At 37.4% G+C, this 16,528-nt stretch overlaps 1 protein-coding gene and 1 long non-coding RNA gene across 51 annotated transcripts in view; both read right to left on the bottom strand.

Annotated features, from left to right (window-relative positions):
- TENM3 (teneurin transmembrane protein 3) overlaps nt 1–16,528 on the bottom strand; it is a 2,581,468-nt gene that overhangs the window by 279,206 nt on the left and 2,285,734 nt on the right. The window lies entirely within an intron of this gene.
- Nucleotides 6,746–15,231, bottom strand: LOC146395860 (uncharacterized). The gene is made up of 2 exons (XR_014830410.1): nt 10,931–15,231; nt 6,746–10,587 (listed from the first exon to the last, which is right to left on the bottom strand). It is a non-coding gene; the product is annotated as an uncharacterized LOC146395860 (long non-coding RNA).

Here is a 16,528-nt window from a genome sequence, read left to right as displayed (position 1 = left end):
TGTAACTCCCAGAACAAAGTTACCATCCTAAAACCTTCCATGGGGCACTGGGTGGGGTATAAACTGAATATAATCAAAGAAGAATGAGAATGTCACTGGAGGTCTTGACAGCAGCAGTGGACAGGAGAGGACAATGGAGAGAAGCCTTTGTAATTCTGAGCACAAGAAAGTTTTAGTTGGGACTTCTAAACAAACCACCAAACAAATATGAATGCAGAGAAAAAGATACGTTTAGATATGTAAGGACTCAGAATATGTGCTTCTCTATATCTAGTCTTAGGACCTTAACAGATCGCAGAAAAGAAGGAAAAACAGAGCACTATAGAGGAGAATAACTATATTAAGATTACAATCTATGGTTCTCTAATTAACAATATACTTAAGAACTAAATTTAAAATAGTCCTATGACAACAGTGAAAGAATGGAGAGAAAAATAAGTAGACAAACTGAACAAGAGATATATCCTCGTGTCATAAGACATTGACATAATATCAAAGTTAATGAATTAAGAAATAATTGTATATTACCCAGTACATAGATTTAACCACCAAATAAACAGCTCAAAGTGCTAAGAGTAGCTGCTTCTGGATATGGAAATGGGGTGGGGTGAGGTGAGGGACTGCTGTTCTTCACCGTGGGTCTTTAGGTACTGTGGAATTTTTAACTATGTACCTAAATTACTTTATGGAAGAACAAATACTGTAAAATATGACCCAACCCACTTGCACAAAAGCCCTGTTAATAATATAAGCTATTGGATATTTACAAATTCTGGGCAAATCACCCTCTCAATGTGCCTAAGATGTCATATAACTAGATGAATAGCAAAGGTTAATTATATGTAATACAGTATTCAACAATAATCCCTTACTTTAAGACATAACATTAAATATTTTTATTCTCAATATTGCTTCCAAACTGAATTTTTCTTCATTTCCCTTTTTCTTCAGGTCTGACTGACTGATTTAATGCTGATTATCAGTATGGCTATGTGAGGCACTTTATAAAATATAACAGGTACTACTCTTGAACTAAAGAAATCTGTATTTTTTGGCTCTTACTACCCAAGAAAGACAAATATTTGCTTGGCATAGCATTTTCGAGGTGATAAAAATTGGATTAAACCATCTGCTGGCCAGCGCCTTACGGCTTTCTCTACATTTTTTTTACATGTATAAACAGTCCATGTTCATCATTCTAAAAATGTTAGAAGAGTCAAAGAAATGAAAAGACAACATAAATTTTAAAAAATCTCCCCAACTCTCTCCACGTAGAAAATCTATATGGTTATTATTTAGGGTGTACTCTCCCAGATTTTCTTATTCAAATATATTCTGTATATACATATTAAGTAGGAATATACTATTTGTGCTCTTCTATAAACTATTTTTCTAGTTAATACATCATAAATTCTTTAAATAATTATTAGAGATCATTTAGCTCTAAACATTCAAAGACTACGAGATGTTAAACTGTATACTTTAAACTATCCCCTATTTTTGGCCATTGAGGGTTTTTTTTTTGACATTGCAAACAGTGCTGAATGTATTTTACACACACACACACACACACACACACACACAAACACTTTTCCAAATTATTTACTCAGATTCCAAATATAAATGTCTAAATCAAATAATATATGCTTGAAATTTTTTTAACATTTATTGCTAAACTGTGTTCTTTAAACTACTCATCAGGAAACACTCCTCCTAGAGGTGTATAACAGGGACATTAGTAAGCTTTTAAAATTTTTGCCAATTTGAGAAATGAAATATATCTCAGTGCTGCTTTTTTTCAATTTCATTGATCATTAATAATGCTGAACATTTTTCCATGGTTCTTAGCTATCCACATGTCACTTTTTATAAATTTCCTACTTTTCTATTTTCTCCTTTTTATTGATTTGTAAAAGCTCTTTTTATATGAAGAATTCAATCCTCTGTCATAGTTGTAATTAATTAACTCATATATATTTGCATCTTTCTAACGCTTCTCTTCACATTTGGTCTCTAGATGGAGAGTTTGTGATGAAAATTTAATGCCTTCTTGTCAGTACACAAAGCTTTTTTAAAGTGTAAAGTTAGATACCACTGATTTGTGCCTTTGATGATTAGCAAGGGAAACATATGATTGAGTATGGCTGCTATATTAAACTTAGGTCTTCTGATGTGTCTGCACTAAGATAGCAGGAAGATAACATTAGTCAATCACAATTACTTCTTTGCTATTTGATGTCCATTTTTCTCCTAGTTGACCAACCTACCTGGCACAAGACTTTCAGCACATACCATAATTCAGGGGCCAGAGAAGGAAAAGAAAAAAGGAAGCAGACTCTAAATCTAGCTTTAGGAGGGAAAATTAAAAATAATTTTTAGGATTAACACAATAAGAATTACTTAAGATTGTACTGGCTTACTCCTTGGCCTTTAGGTAAAAAAAGATAAGAATGCAATTTGGAGGAAAAAAGAGAGATTCATTATGGTGAAGAAAGGGTCAAAATAATGCATGCCAAGTTCACAGAATAAATAAGATGAAAGTAAGTTATAATAATGTAAGGATCTCCTTTAACATTTTTTTTTTTTTTTCTGTGCCCCACGCCATATGGAAATTCCTGGGCCAGGGATCACACCCAAGCCACTGCAGTGACAGCCTCCTTGAACTTTAATATAATTGGTTACATATACATTTTAAGATGGTCCTTGGAATATAAGACCTAATAATTATTTATAGTAATTCAATAATTCATTGATAAACTCCAGATATTACTTGGGATCACTTTATTATGTCTCAGCTACTTGAGTATTTACTTCCTGAATTCCATGCTTTAGACATTGACCAGAACTATTCCTGACATTCAGAAACAATATTTTGGTGGTTATGTAAACCAGAAGTCATATAAAGTGACTTGTTTAAAAAATTATTTTTCACTCTTTTGTCTTCTGACCCTGTTGCTATTTCAAGAGGTGCATGCTGGCAAAACTTTTCTAACATTCCCTTTAAAAACACATAGATACTTTATGATGACATTTGTTACCCAAGGTTTATATATTCAGCACTATTATAGTCTGTAAAAGTTTTAAATAAGAAAATAATGTATCTGGAGAGAAGGGTGGTAGAGATTTTAGTAGTTGGGAATCTGGCCTCTAGCTGGGTTTATACAATTCTCAGTCAGTCAACCCTATTTAACTGCATAGACTGTCATTAGGTGTCTGTTTCTTTAGTTTCTAGGTGCTGTGAGCAGTGAGTTTTCTAGAACTTCTTAGTAGTTCTCCCAACTTCTTCGGGAGTTGTCTTGAAGATGCATTTGCACTGCAAGCATACATTTTTCTTATTTATTTGTCTTGAATTGGGGGCAAGTAATGAAGATTATGGGAGAAGATTATGGTGATGAGCTGAGAAGAGAGGAATTTACAGAAAAGGGACATTGTAGAAGAGAGAGGCAGGGAAGGTTTCCCCTTCTCAGTGTTTTATTTTTTTTCGTGTTCACACTGGCAACCAAAGTCATGAGCCATAACATACTGTAGGCAGATTTTTACTCAAAGACTTCAGAGAGTGATGCATACCTGGGTTCTAATATTAGTCTCTGTATTAGTTCTGTGATGCTGGGAAAATCCATTCGATTGCTGTGAGACTCAGTTGTGCCATCTGAAAAGTGGGACCAACCCCTTAAAGGCTAACTGTGAAACTTAAATGTCCAAGTATCTTTTTCAACTGAGGTTCTAACATATGTTATTACCTTACACATTAGGACTGAATTCTTCAACCTCAACTTCGAGTGGCATTCTTCAGCTGATCTTTGTTTAAAGTAATCTCAGTCCTCTGTCTACTACTTCATTAGCAGGTGAATGGTTTTGTTTCCAAGTCAAGTCATTTCACAGTCCTGGCACTGCTCCTGTACCTTGAGTGACCACAGATACTATACTTTTATTTTCAATCCTCTACAAGAATTATATTTCAAAGCCCCTACACATTCCTGCAAATGCTTAACATTACTTAAGGCAAAACCACTTAGTTCATTGAGGAAACCTGCCTATAAACCATGCTGCTTTATAAACCATCCTACCCATGATATTGAAATCTAGAATTTTAAAAAATGTCTTTTAGTAAAGTTCCAAGAAAATAATTTTTAGTAGAACTGGAGAGTATATAGGAAGCAAGTACAAAAGCTAATGGAAGTTTTAGCAAGATTTTGCCCAGTTTGGTGCCATCTTCGTGAAACAGGGATAAGAAAGGATTAAGACATGAATTGAGCTAGCAGAATAGCTTAAATGTTCCACGATGCATACAAACTTCCCAAGAAGTGAGGATAAATGATGAGGAGCAGTTTTTCTAATATCCCTTAATTTCTGAGCCAAACAATGTGTATCAACACGTTATCATCAGCAGCATCAAAAACGATTTCATCCTGGTGCTTTACGAGATACAATAGGAAGATTACATGAATTAGCACTGTCCTGATAAGAACATGTCTTAGTCCGTGTCTTAGATACATTTTAGTTTCACGCTCTGGGCTGAGAACCTCCACTTTTGTGACTATAATGTGTCATATGCTGATGAAGATAAAACACACCAACAAAAAACAACCGCCCAAATCTCTGATTTTGAACAGAAAAGCATCTTATGCACTGAGGCCTAAATCAGCTTCAAATCATTCTTTCTTTTCTTTCCATGATCCTGAGTTTTCATGAGTCAACCATTGCTATACAGTTTCTTTACTAAGATTCCTTTTCTGGAAGAGTTACATGTGCAGGACTCTCTGAAATTCCTGCCTTATCTATACACACCTACGTTTAAATGTCTACCTCTGATGGCTTTTTCTGAAGAAGAATAAAACTTGAATGTCTGCTAATGGACTGACAGAATTGGTAATTGTGTCTGTATCAGAGGCATAATATTGCTGCCTGTTTTTTTTTTTCTTTTGGGGGGGGGTTGTTTGTTTGTTTTTTAGTTAGGTGCCTATGGTTAGTCCTCTAATACTAGAAATGTAATTCCAGAGTTCAGTGCCTGTTTGAATTGGTTAGGAAAACTGCCATTTGGACAAACACTCAATTTCATACCGGTAACCACTAAACTGCCTTGTGAGACTCCACAGAACCTGGTTTTTAAAAGATATTAAAAGATATACTCAAATCCAAAGTATTTTCATTTTGTTATCTAGTATCCCACCAAAAATATTTTTCTAGAACTTAGTATGCTTGAAAAAACTTAACAGAGCTATAAATACACCAATCCTGGTAGGTATTAGTACAACATGGAGTTGCTTTTGGGAAATCCATAGGTCAAAAAATTTGTTAATTCTTTAATGTTATTAAGTTTATTTTTTTTCTTGACTCTGTTGTATTCTACAATATACCTCATCAGAAAAGCCCAGAAAACATTCGGGATGTGTTCTGATCCAAGTCTCCAAATTGGCCATTACCTATTAATGAGCTTAGCTACTTTGCGTAATAAAAATCTCTTCCAGTTATCCCAGGAGTTGCTTCAGTTCCTCACACATCTAGTCCCAATTTGTCCTATCTTTCAAGTTTTTATGATAAATCATAAAGTACACTCAGCAGGAGCTGTTCCATGAAAATAAGTCGTCCGGCTTACATTTTTAAGGGTTTCAACTGTAATAGATTTTAATGAAGCTACAACTGAGAAAGAAATTCAGGTAAATAAAAACAAGTTGCTATGCACGCACTAAAATTTACAATGACTATAACAAGCAGAAATCAATCACATCTCTCACTAGAACAATCTCTGTTTTTCTTACAAAGCACAAAATCACTTGAGCTGAACAGACAACAAATACTAACTGAATACACACAATCAACTAATTAAAGGTCGATTTTCCAAAACAGGAAAAAACAGTTCTTGCTTATAGGTATCTAAAGACATTTTTTTTTCCTTCTGAGAAAAATGTACTCTCTCTGTTGCTTGAAAGAAATTCTTGCATATTATTTGTGTAAAACAGGGGGACGGGGCAGCAGGTAAAAGAGCATTCCTAGTCCCTAAATAAATTAGCTCTGTTTAAAAGGGCAGGACTAATTCCCTGCTTTTATGGTGGCTTCCATTAAGCTGGAATAGTAATATTAAACCACTTCCAACTATGGGCAGAATATGGGTAAACCAAGAACAGTGTGACTGGCCCCTTAAAAAAACAAAAAGGGTCTGGACATACACACAAACTTTAATTCCATCATGTAATAAGAAAATGCTGAATAAATTAACTTTTTCAAAGGGCCATTATACCTTAGTTCCTCATTACAGATCTCATTATAGACTGTCTTTATAACGCTCACCTGACAATATTATGTAAAATGCTTAGCTTCTAAGGTCAGTCTAAATAAGAGAACAATTCTCCTATTTATAGCAAAGGATGAACTTTTCTCATTTAGATGTTTAAGCAGCTAACCCCTGAGTTTAATGTAATTAGGGAAGGGATATTCAATTTACAGTATCCACAAGTAATGATAATTAAATTGATCCAAAAAAAGCTGTTGGTAAGCATAAGCTACCTTTGTAATTACATCCCGTTTTCGAAATGACTTTACTACTGTGAACTTCAAGCATTTCAGCAAATGAAGGCCAATACACATAAAATGAAAACTACAGTAGCTTAAAAGCTTGGCTGTTTAACATAACGAGCAGCACGACCAGAGGGAAATCTTGGAACCATTCTATAACTCACCACGACAGCCTATGCTTTCTCCTCTCCTCTCACAAACATCCATTAAAAATATGCAAGATTGTCTTCAATTTTCACCAAATTCTTCATTAACGTTCTTTTTTTTTTTTTTTTTTTTTTTTTTCACTTTTAAAAAGGAAACTAAAGAACCCGTTCTCCCGATTTCTCTAGGATTTAAAGTGGCTGGTCGTTAAGCTCCAGTTTTGTGTTTATTTGAAAGCACAGACGAAGCGCTATGAATATGAAACTGTTTCCCTGTGAGTCCTGAAGATTAGCTGGGTCAGCATTCCACCCGGACCAAGGTGAAAAATAAACAAATAACCATATTCACGGCAGCTGCAGCGATCACTCTCTGGAAAATTATTCAGGCATTATGAGAAAGACGATATTAAACGCTGCCACTTGCAGCTTCACGGCTCTCTGAATATTCACATCAGAAAAGGGCTGAGCACTTAAGGGGTATCATCAGAGAGCTTGCCCATCCGAGCATCTTCCATTAAGTTTTTGTCTTAAAGGAGGAAGGCGGGAACCTCTGCCTGACAGGCAAAAGGCTTGTCATAATTCATTAATATCACGGCTTTGCTCAGGTTTCCTTCAATGAGCCAGGCAAGAAGCCTATGAAAAAGTGCTGAGCGCACCACTTCTCCAAGATGCTGCTGCGATAAACTTGGTACCACTTGGTCCTCCCGCACTAGAGGCTAAAGACCTTCCACGGTCTTTCCCAGGAGAAAGGTGATCCCATCAACATCACCTCATGACTGCAAAAGCCAATGATTTCCAAATCAAATTTCCAAAAGGGAGGGAAGAGAAATATTTAAAGCATCCCCCAAATATGAACATCCAAAAGTTCCTAGTACTACTAAATTACCCCTTCAAGTAAAACACAGATATAGTGTATAAAGCTGAGGAAGGATTACCGGTCTTAAAAAAACAGACATTGGTAAGAACAGAATTCTCTATATTGCCATTTCTCCAGACTAAATTATGTCAAGGGAGTGTAAAGAAATATCAATACTATATCATTTCAATTAAATAAACAATTTAACATAAAATGAATTTTATAACAAAACCATGCAGTATTATCCATCTAGAACGGAATATTGGTGTCTTTTCACTTTTCTTCTCCATTTTGCTACTTAACACACCTAAGAAGCAGGAATCTGGTTAAGTATTTACTCTTTGTTTTCACATGGCAAAATGAGGGAATTTGAAAATGGCAGAGCGACAGACACATGTGCAAATCAGCAGACAAGTAGTTATAACAATGGCAGCAGTTAAAGAAGAATATTATCAAGACCCATATTCCAGTTTTATTAATGTTACTTTGTTAATTTAGAAATAAGTTATCTGTTTATACTGTTTAGCACCAACGGATAATTTTTAAACATCAGTATCATTTTGACAATTTTAGTAAATGTGATCTTGGTTAGTGGACAAATTATAGAATTTCTTTTTCATAATTGTTATTATTTTAACTTTATTTTGAACTCTAAATATGATATCTATTATTTAAAGTGCATGAAATCAAGACTTAGCATTAATGTATATAATGATCATAAAATGAAGGTCCAATCTGACTAACTGAATAGAAATCAATAATGGTATTTAATGACTTCATGAGGAAAATAAATGACCCTCGCACCCTTAATGGATTAATGTCAGTTATGAGCAACACAACATCACATAATGCTGACACAGTCCCACTCAAAGTGGTATCACTTTTCATGTGAGTGCCTTAAAGCCTTATCAAAGGAAATTGTGTTTTAATGCTACTTCGGATGTCATTTTTGAGAGGATTTTTACAATCCCATTTCATAAAGCATAAAGCATGCTCTGAATTGTTACAAGGAGCTTTTGTCATTGGCACATGGACTAGGTCACTCTCTGAAAGCTTTCCAACATGAAATCCTAAATATATAAAAAGGGTAACAACTTATAATATTACTGAAACAACCAGTTTATTTTAGCTTGTCTTGTTTGAATGTGTATTCTCCTAATGTTACTCCAGAATGTTCTTTTATTTTTCCCTCGATAAGGAAAGAAGCCTCTGCCACATATATGTACTGTGGCCGATTCCACAACATAAAACACACATGCTGCACCGACATGTACAAACTGCTTGATGATCAAGGCACACAAAAAAGAAATCCTCACCAATAACTTGATATGCAGCTATTAATCTATAACGTCATTAAATTTTCTAGGAAGTTTATACCAAGCTGAGTTATCCTTTTTCCTAATAACTTAATGTTCTTTCAAAGAAAGAAGAATGTCATAGCTCTTCTCCTTATGACATAAAATTATAGGAAAATACAAATCACTCCTTTGCACCTCTTTAAGTAATGCTAAAATCCTGTCTTATAATATCATGTGCAGAGAGTTTGGCTTTTGCCTGTTATAAAAATGCTGACCACTGTGAAACAAAGATCTAATAAATATGTAATATTTTGGACTTTTATTTTCTATTGAGTATTTGAAACCAATAGCAAGAGGAATATCTTGATGCTGTATCTCAGGTGATTATTTTCTCCAGCATAATTTAAAATTCATTTCTGACTGATTCAGCAGTCATCGAGCAAAACTTCCAGTAACCTCTCTGAAGATTTGGCACAGATAAGAAGTTCAGAATAGGAACAAATGTGCAATGATGCACGGTCGCTACTACAGTTATTTCTAAAAATAGCAGCATTTCAGGCTTTTCAGTGGCTTAGGATTCTCATGAAATGAAACTAAAAAATTCTTAAGACAGAACCTGGAAACTACAGCTAAAGATTCCTGACTGACATGAATCTTACTTCCTTTATCCCAAAGGATATAATAACTTCTCAAGCAAATGTAGCATCATAATTAGTTATAATTGCCTTTGTCTTTTAATTTTTAAGGCAATCTATAAATTATGGATTGTTGTGTCAACTGGAAGACGTTTCTGACACCAGACCGTATATCTCATTATTGTCATCAAAACCAAGTTCCTTATCAGGATAACTTCACTGTCTGCTAGATTTTAAAATCATTTCAATAGATGTTAGCATTATATCACTGAAGCATACTGCACAGTTTTAACATATGCCGTCATAATTCTAATGAGGCTTCAAATCTACAAAAATTCATAGTAACATCAGGCATTACAGGAGAATTATTGGAAAGACAAGCTTATGAGAGATGTCCCACACTGACTGGCATTTGTTTTGAGAGTCGCACTAACTGGGCTACCTTCTTTCCCCTCTGTTTGGTGTCCCAGTCCATCCTCTTCCTTCAGCTCATCACACCTGCTGGGTGGATGCAGTCCACTGGCACTCCTCTGAAATTAATGGATGCTAGCATGTACCTGTTCTTTTTAGCCACTCAGCAGGCACACTTTACCTGGAACATTGGGAGTCAGTGAAGCAACTGAAGGGAAAGATTTATTTCTCTCTTTCCAATTACTGTTCTGCATCCCAATCCCTTCCTTCTTACTTTACACCAAAGTGCATGGCAGCACCTGCTGACAGAATAATGCAAGACTACGGCAAACCGCCCCCCTTGTCCAAAGTGGATTCTGTAGGTGTCCCGCATTAAAATCTATGGCAAACAATTCAAAGCTACTAAGAAGTACTCCCCTAAGACTTCTTACAATCAACTGACTATAATTCACCTTTTAAAAAAAGATTGGGGGGAAAAACCCACAATTTTCCTTAACATGCTTCACAAATGTCAACAGAATCCTTGGACGATTTGAAAACACTATCAGTTTAACATTAACAAAATACACTGATTAAAAAATATAAATACATATCAAAGTCTAATGGAGTACCATGTTGCATGAGCTAGTTAGCAATAAAATCAAATTTGAGATTAGATGAGGGGCGTGTACCAGGATGTGAAATAGAATCAAAATGACAGGAAGAATACTGGGTCATCAAAAAGCTTACGGCTGGAGTTCCCGTCGTGGCGCAGTGGTTAACGAATCCGACTAGGAACCATGAGGTTGCGGGTTCGGTCCCTGCCCTTGCTCAGTGGGTTAACGATCCGGTGTTGCCGTGAGCTGTGGTGTAGGTTGCAGACGCGGCTCGGATCCTGCGTTGCTGTGCCTCTGGCGTAGGCCGGTGGCTACAGCTCCGATTCAACCCCTAGCCTGGGAACCTCCATATGCCGTGGGAGCGGCCCAAGAAGTAGCAACAACAACAACAACAAAAGACAAAAAGACAAAAGACAAAAAAAAAAAAAAAAAAAAAAAAAAAAAAAAAAAAAAAAAAAAAAAAAAAAAAAAAGCTTACGGCTCATAAGTTTCATTATAAACTATACGTTTCACTATAAATGAAACAACTTTTTCATGTATATATAGAAGAATATGGAATACACATTTACACATTTGTAAATTTTACTGCAAAATTTTAATGTAATGAAATCCAGCAGTTAGAATGTGGCCGGTGATATACATGTAAAGACATTCATTCACTCATCTCACAAACATCTTATGTGTCCCAAACTGAACCATAATAAAGAAATTATCTCCCCAAATTTACATCAAAGTATTTGTCCCGTAGTCATTTTTGAAGGTAGTTTTTTGCCTTAAAGTTTATTTCAGTAATTTTTAAAAAGCACTGCCCATACTGCATTAAAAGAAAAACCTTATTATAAATCTTTCTTTGCAAAACAGTATTTAAAAATCCAGAGCAGGCTTACAAACCTCACAGCGAGGTCAGGAGAATGTAAAGTTCTTGTGGATTTACTAGAGTATTTGTTTTGTTTTTTTGGCTTTTGTCTTTTTAGGGCTGCACCCAAGGCATATGGAGGTTCCCAGCTAGGGGTCAAATTGGAGCTACAGCTGCCGGCCTACGCCACAGCCACAGCAACACAGGATCCGAGCCGCATCTGCAACCTACACCATAGCTCATGACAATGCGGGATCCTTAACCCACTGAGTGAGGCCAGGGGTGGAAGCCGAAACGTCATGGTTCCTAGTTGGATTCATTTCTGCTGCACCGGGATGGGAGCTCCTGCTAGAGTGTTTTGAGGTGGTGGGTATGAAGTTCCACATACATCTGCATATGTTAGTCTCTTTTTTCTAAAAATTGTTTGAGTATCTCTTACATGCACTATACTGGGAAGTTACTAGGAAAGGTGAGAAATACACAAGTAGGCAGAAAGCTGAAACTGTGGTGGATGGAAAAGGTTGAAGAAACTACAAGATGGCAACTCAGCATCATTTCTGACTGCGGGTACTGCAAGGCCAAAAGCAAACAAGTTTAAGCTTCCTATGACGCCTAAGATACCACCAGAGTTGCCAAGCAGCCCTTTCATGTTGTCCTAGCCAAGGAACAACCTCAGAAGCTCCACTGTTCACCAGATCATTTTAAAAGGATTTTCTGAGCAATTCTTTGGTATAACTAAAATAAGAGAGCTACTTTATATAACATTCTTGAGCACAATCATCCCACGAAAGCAAAAATTATAACTGCTTAGAGTACACCAGTTTTTCCCCTGTAATCTGACATCATTATACACCATCTGCAATATGACTTCTTGATGGGGAGCTCTTAGCTCAGGAGAGGAGGGCACAGAGGATGATGATAACCAACACCATCCCTCATCAGTGCAAAAAAAAAAAAGAAAAAAAAAGAGAGAGAGAGAGAGAGAAGAACAGCATTTTAAAGATAATACAAAAGATAATACAAGGTATCTTACATGACTAAAGATGCAGAAATTTTTTTTTTTTGTTATTATGGCCACAGCCACAGCATATGGAAGTTCCTGGGCCAGGGAATGAATACTTATGCCACAGCTGCAGCAACGGGGGGATCCTTTAATCCACTGCACTGGGCTAGGGATCAAACCTGCTCCTCCACAGAGACTCGAGCCGCTGCAGTCGGATTCTTAAAACACTGCACCACAGAGGGAAGTCCTAAGATGCAGAAGTTAATCCCAGAGTAACCTAAGAAATTTCTATCCATATCAGGTGGCGATCATGATTAGTTAAGTATGATGAAAACCTATGTTATCTGTGAGAGGCACTCATGTCTTAAATATGCAAATATTTATAATTACTCAAAAGGTCAACTATTTTATATTACACTATAATAATTATAAAGATAAAGCCTGCATATATTAGCAATCAATAATAACTTCATTGTCAGTCTGGTGGTCAGAAATTTCTAGTGGAATAGAGTAGGAATTCTAGCATTTTGCCATTGCTTGATGGGGCTTCAGTCTGTTGTATAAGAATGGAAGTGAAAGGATGGTTTAACTATTTCTAAATGGGTAAGGGGGTGGGAGTTCCTGTCATGGCTCACCAAAAACAATTCTGACTAGCATCCATGAGAACGCAGGTTTGATCCCTGGCCTTGCTCAGTGGGTTAAGGACCCTGCATTGCCGTGAGCTGTGGTGTAGGTCGCATTCACAGCTCGGATCTGGCATTGCTTTGGCTGTGGTGGAGGCCAGTGGCGGAGCTCCGATTCAACCCCTAGCCTGGGAACCTCTATATGCCGCGAGTGCAGCCCTAAAAAAAGACAAATAAATAAATAAATAAATGGGAAAGAGGGTGATGGAGAGTGACCCCAAATAAAAGTATGAGAACCAAAAGCAAAACTGAACAACCTAGAATATTATGCTCTAAACATGAGTACCTGAGTTAACAAACATTTTATATACTCCTCACCTAGGTAATATAAATAAGGAAAAAAAAAAAAAAGAAATGCTATCATAGAGAAAAATTATTATGTTCAACATGGTGTATTTTGCAGTGAGAAAAAATATTTGGACTCTGCCCAGTTAGCATTGTAGATTTGGTGTCTGAAAAGTGTTCCAGCAAATTAGGACAGACAAAGCTGGAGAAATGGGGAACAAAGATACTCTATGTGACCTCATCTAATAATTGTGTCTGCAGACTTTCCATATAAACTAGCTTGCTAAGATAATTCATACATTTAAATGTCTTACTGGAGTTTCCTTGTGGTACAGCAGGTTATGTATCCAGCATTGTCACTGCTGTAGCACAGGTTTGATCCCTGACCTGGGAACTTTCACATGTCAAGGGTGTGGACAAAGAAAATAAATGCCTTGTACTTTTAAACTATTTCTAGTATTTATTTTATTAAAAATCATAATGCTTTAAAAATAACAGGGGCCTTCAAAAGCAGCTAGTTTAACCTCATTTCACAGATGATAAAGACAAAGCGAACCAGGTCCCAAAGTTACACAGCTAATTAGTGGCAATGTTAGCTGACCGCCACAGCCACCTCCAGTTTATTTTACACATATTCTAAATTAACCAAAGTTTGTGGTACACCACCACAATTAATTTCTTCCATGGCATCCTACTGCTTACAGGAAAGTGCAAATTCTCCATCCCGGGTTACAGGTCCTCCATGATCCGGTCCCAAACTTACTTTCCACTAAGTTGAAATCAAATGAATGGCTCATAGCTCCCAGAACTGTGACACGTTTTTGAAATACCCATCTCCTTTTCTTGAGGTCTACATCTTTCACACCATTGAAACATCTCCATGCAATGGGGATTAAGATGGCAGAATAGGACTGGAGCTCAACTTCTCTCCTAAAAACAATAAAATTCACAACTAAAGACTGAGCACACTTCACCAAAATGGACCGGAAACCTTAAAAAAGATACCTTACTCCAGAAGAAAAAGAGGAGGCCACATCAAGAGGTAGGAGGGGGGATTTCGTGATATAAACAGCCCCATACCTCCTGGGTGGGAAGCTCCATAGACTGGAAACTAACTGGTTCACAGAGACTCACCTACAGGAGTGAGAGTTCTGAGCCACACATCAAACTCTCACGTGTGGGGATCTGGCACAGGGAGAAAGAGCCCCGGAGCATCTGGCATTGAAGGCCAGTGGGGATTGTGCGCAAGAGCTCCACAGGACTGGGGGAAATGGAGACCCCATTCTTAAAAGGCACACACAGACCTTCACGGGCACTGAGTCCCAGGGCAAAGCAAAGTCTCCAAGGGAATCTGGGTCAAACCTGACTGCAGTTCTTGGAGGACATCCTGGGAAAACAGGGGTGAAAGTGGCTTGTTGTGAGGGAAGGACATTGGAAGCAAAGCTCTCGGGAATATTCAGCAGCAGTGCCTTTCTCTGGAGGGGGCCATTTTGGGAAAATCTGGCCCCACCTGTCAGCCAGCCGCTGAGAAGCCCCTGGGCAAACAACAACCCAGGTGGGATCACAACCCCACCCCTCAGTAAACAGGCTACCTAAAGACCCCTTAGGCACACAGCTGCCTCTAATCCCATCCAGAGACTAAGCCCCACCCACCAGAGGGATCAGAATTGGCTCCTCCTACCAGGGGGCAGGCATCAGCCCCTCCCATCAGGAAGCCTACAGCAAGCCCCCATACTGACTTCAGCCACAGGGGGGCAGACATCAGAAGTAAGAGAGGCTACAACTCTATTATCTGTAAGAAGGTCACCACACCAAAAACCTATAAAAATGAAAAGACAGAGAACTATAACTCAGATGAGGGAGAAAGAAAAAACCCCAGAAAAACAGCTAAGCGAGGAGGAGATTCTCAGCCTCCAGGAAAAAGACTTTAGCCTGTTGATGCTGAAGATGATGCAAGACATTGGAAATAAACTGGAGGCAAAGATGGATAACTTACAGGAAACACTGAGCAAAGAGATACAAGATATAAAACTTAAACAAGAAGAGATGCAAAATACAATAATTGAAATAAAAAAATTCGCTAGAAGCAGCCAACAGCAGAATACAGGAGGCAGAAGAATGAATAAGTGAGGTGGAGAACAGATTAGTGGAAATTACAGATGCAGAACAGAAAAGAGAAAAAAGATTGAAAACAAATGAAGAGAGTCTCAGAGAACTCTGGGACAACGTGAAACGCACCAACATCGGTACTATAGGGGTGTCAGAAGAAGAGAGAGAGGAGACAGAAAAAATATTCCAAAAGATAACAGCCGAAAACTTCCCTAAGATGGGGAAGGAATCACTCACTCAAATCCTGGAAGCACAACGAGTACCATACAAAATAAACCCAAGGAGGAACACCCCGAGACACATACTAATCAAACTGACCAAAATTAAAGATAAAGAGAAAATCTTGAAAGCAGCTAGGGAAAAGAAACAAATAACATACAAGGGAACCCCAATAAGGCCATCGGCAGATTTTTCAACAGAAACTCTGCAGGCCGAAGGGAGTGGCATGATATACTCAACGTGATGAAAGGAAAAAACCTCCAAGATTACTCTACCCAGCAAGGCTCTCGTTCAGATTTGAAGGAGAAATCAAAACCTTCTCAGATAAGCAAAAGCTGAGAGAATTCAGCAACACTAAACCAGCCTTACAACAAATACTAAAGGAACTTCTCTAGGCAGAAAAGAACAAGAGAAGAAGGAAAGGGAAAAGAACAGCAAAAACAAATCCAAAGTAATTAATAAAATGGCAATAAGAACATACATATCAATAATTACCTTAAATGTGAATGGACTAAACGCCCCAACCAAAAGACACAGACTGGCTGAATGGATACAAAAACAAGACCCATATATATGCTGTCTTCAAGAGACCCACTTCACTTCTAAGGACACATACAAATTGAAAGTGAGAGAATAGAAGAAAATATTTCATGCAAACGGGGATCGAAAGAAAGCTGGAGTAGCAATACTCATATCAGACAAAATAGACTTTAAAATGAAACATCTCCATCCAAGTCTTTCCTGATCTTCCTAGCTAAGCATACTGCTCCCTGCAATAGCATTTGGTCTTACCATTTCCCAATTTGTATTATATGACATCCATGTTTTGGGCTTCCCTACTACTGTATTCTGTTAAGGCAATCTGTTCGGTCTCTCCCCATCAGTCAGGGTGATCTTATAAAAAAATATATTAGACTTTAT

This window comes from Sus scrofa, chromosome 15 (genome assembly GCF_054392235.1).
Source record: "Sus scrofa isolate SSC_HxYL_T2T_F1_AM1 chromosome 15, Sscrofa_HxYL_maternal_Yorkshire_Landrace_v2.0, whole genome shotgun sequence".
Lineage (NCBI taxonomy): Eukaryota > Metazoa > Chordata > Mammalia > Artiodactyla > Suidae > Sus > Sus scrofa.
The sequence above is the reverse complement of the archived record's forward strand: the minus strand, read 5'-3'. Positions and strand labels throughout refer to the sequence as shown.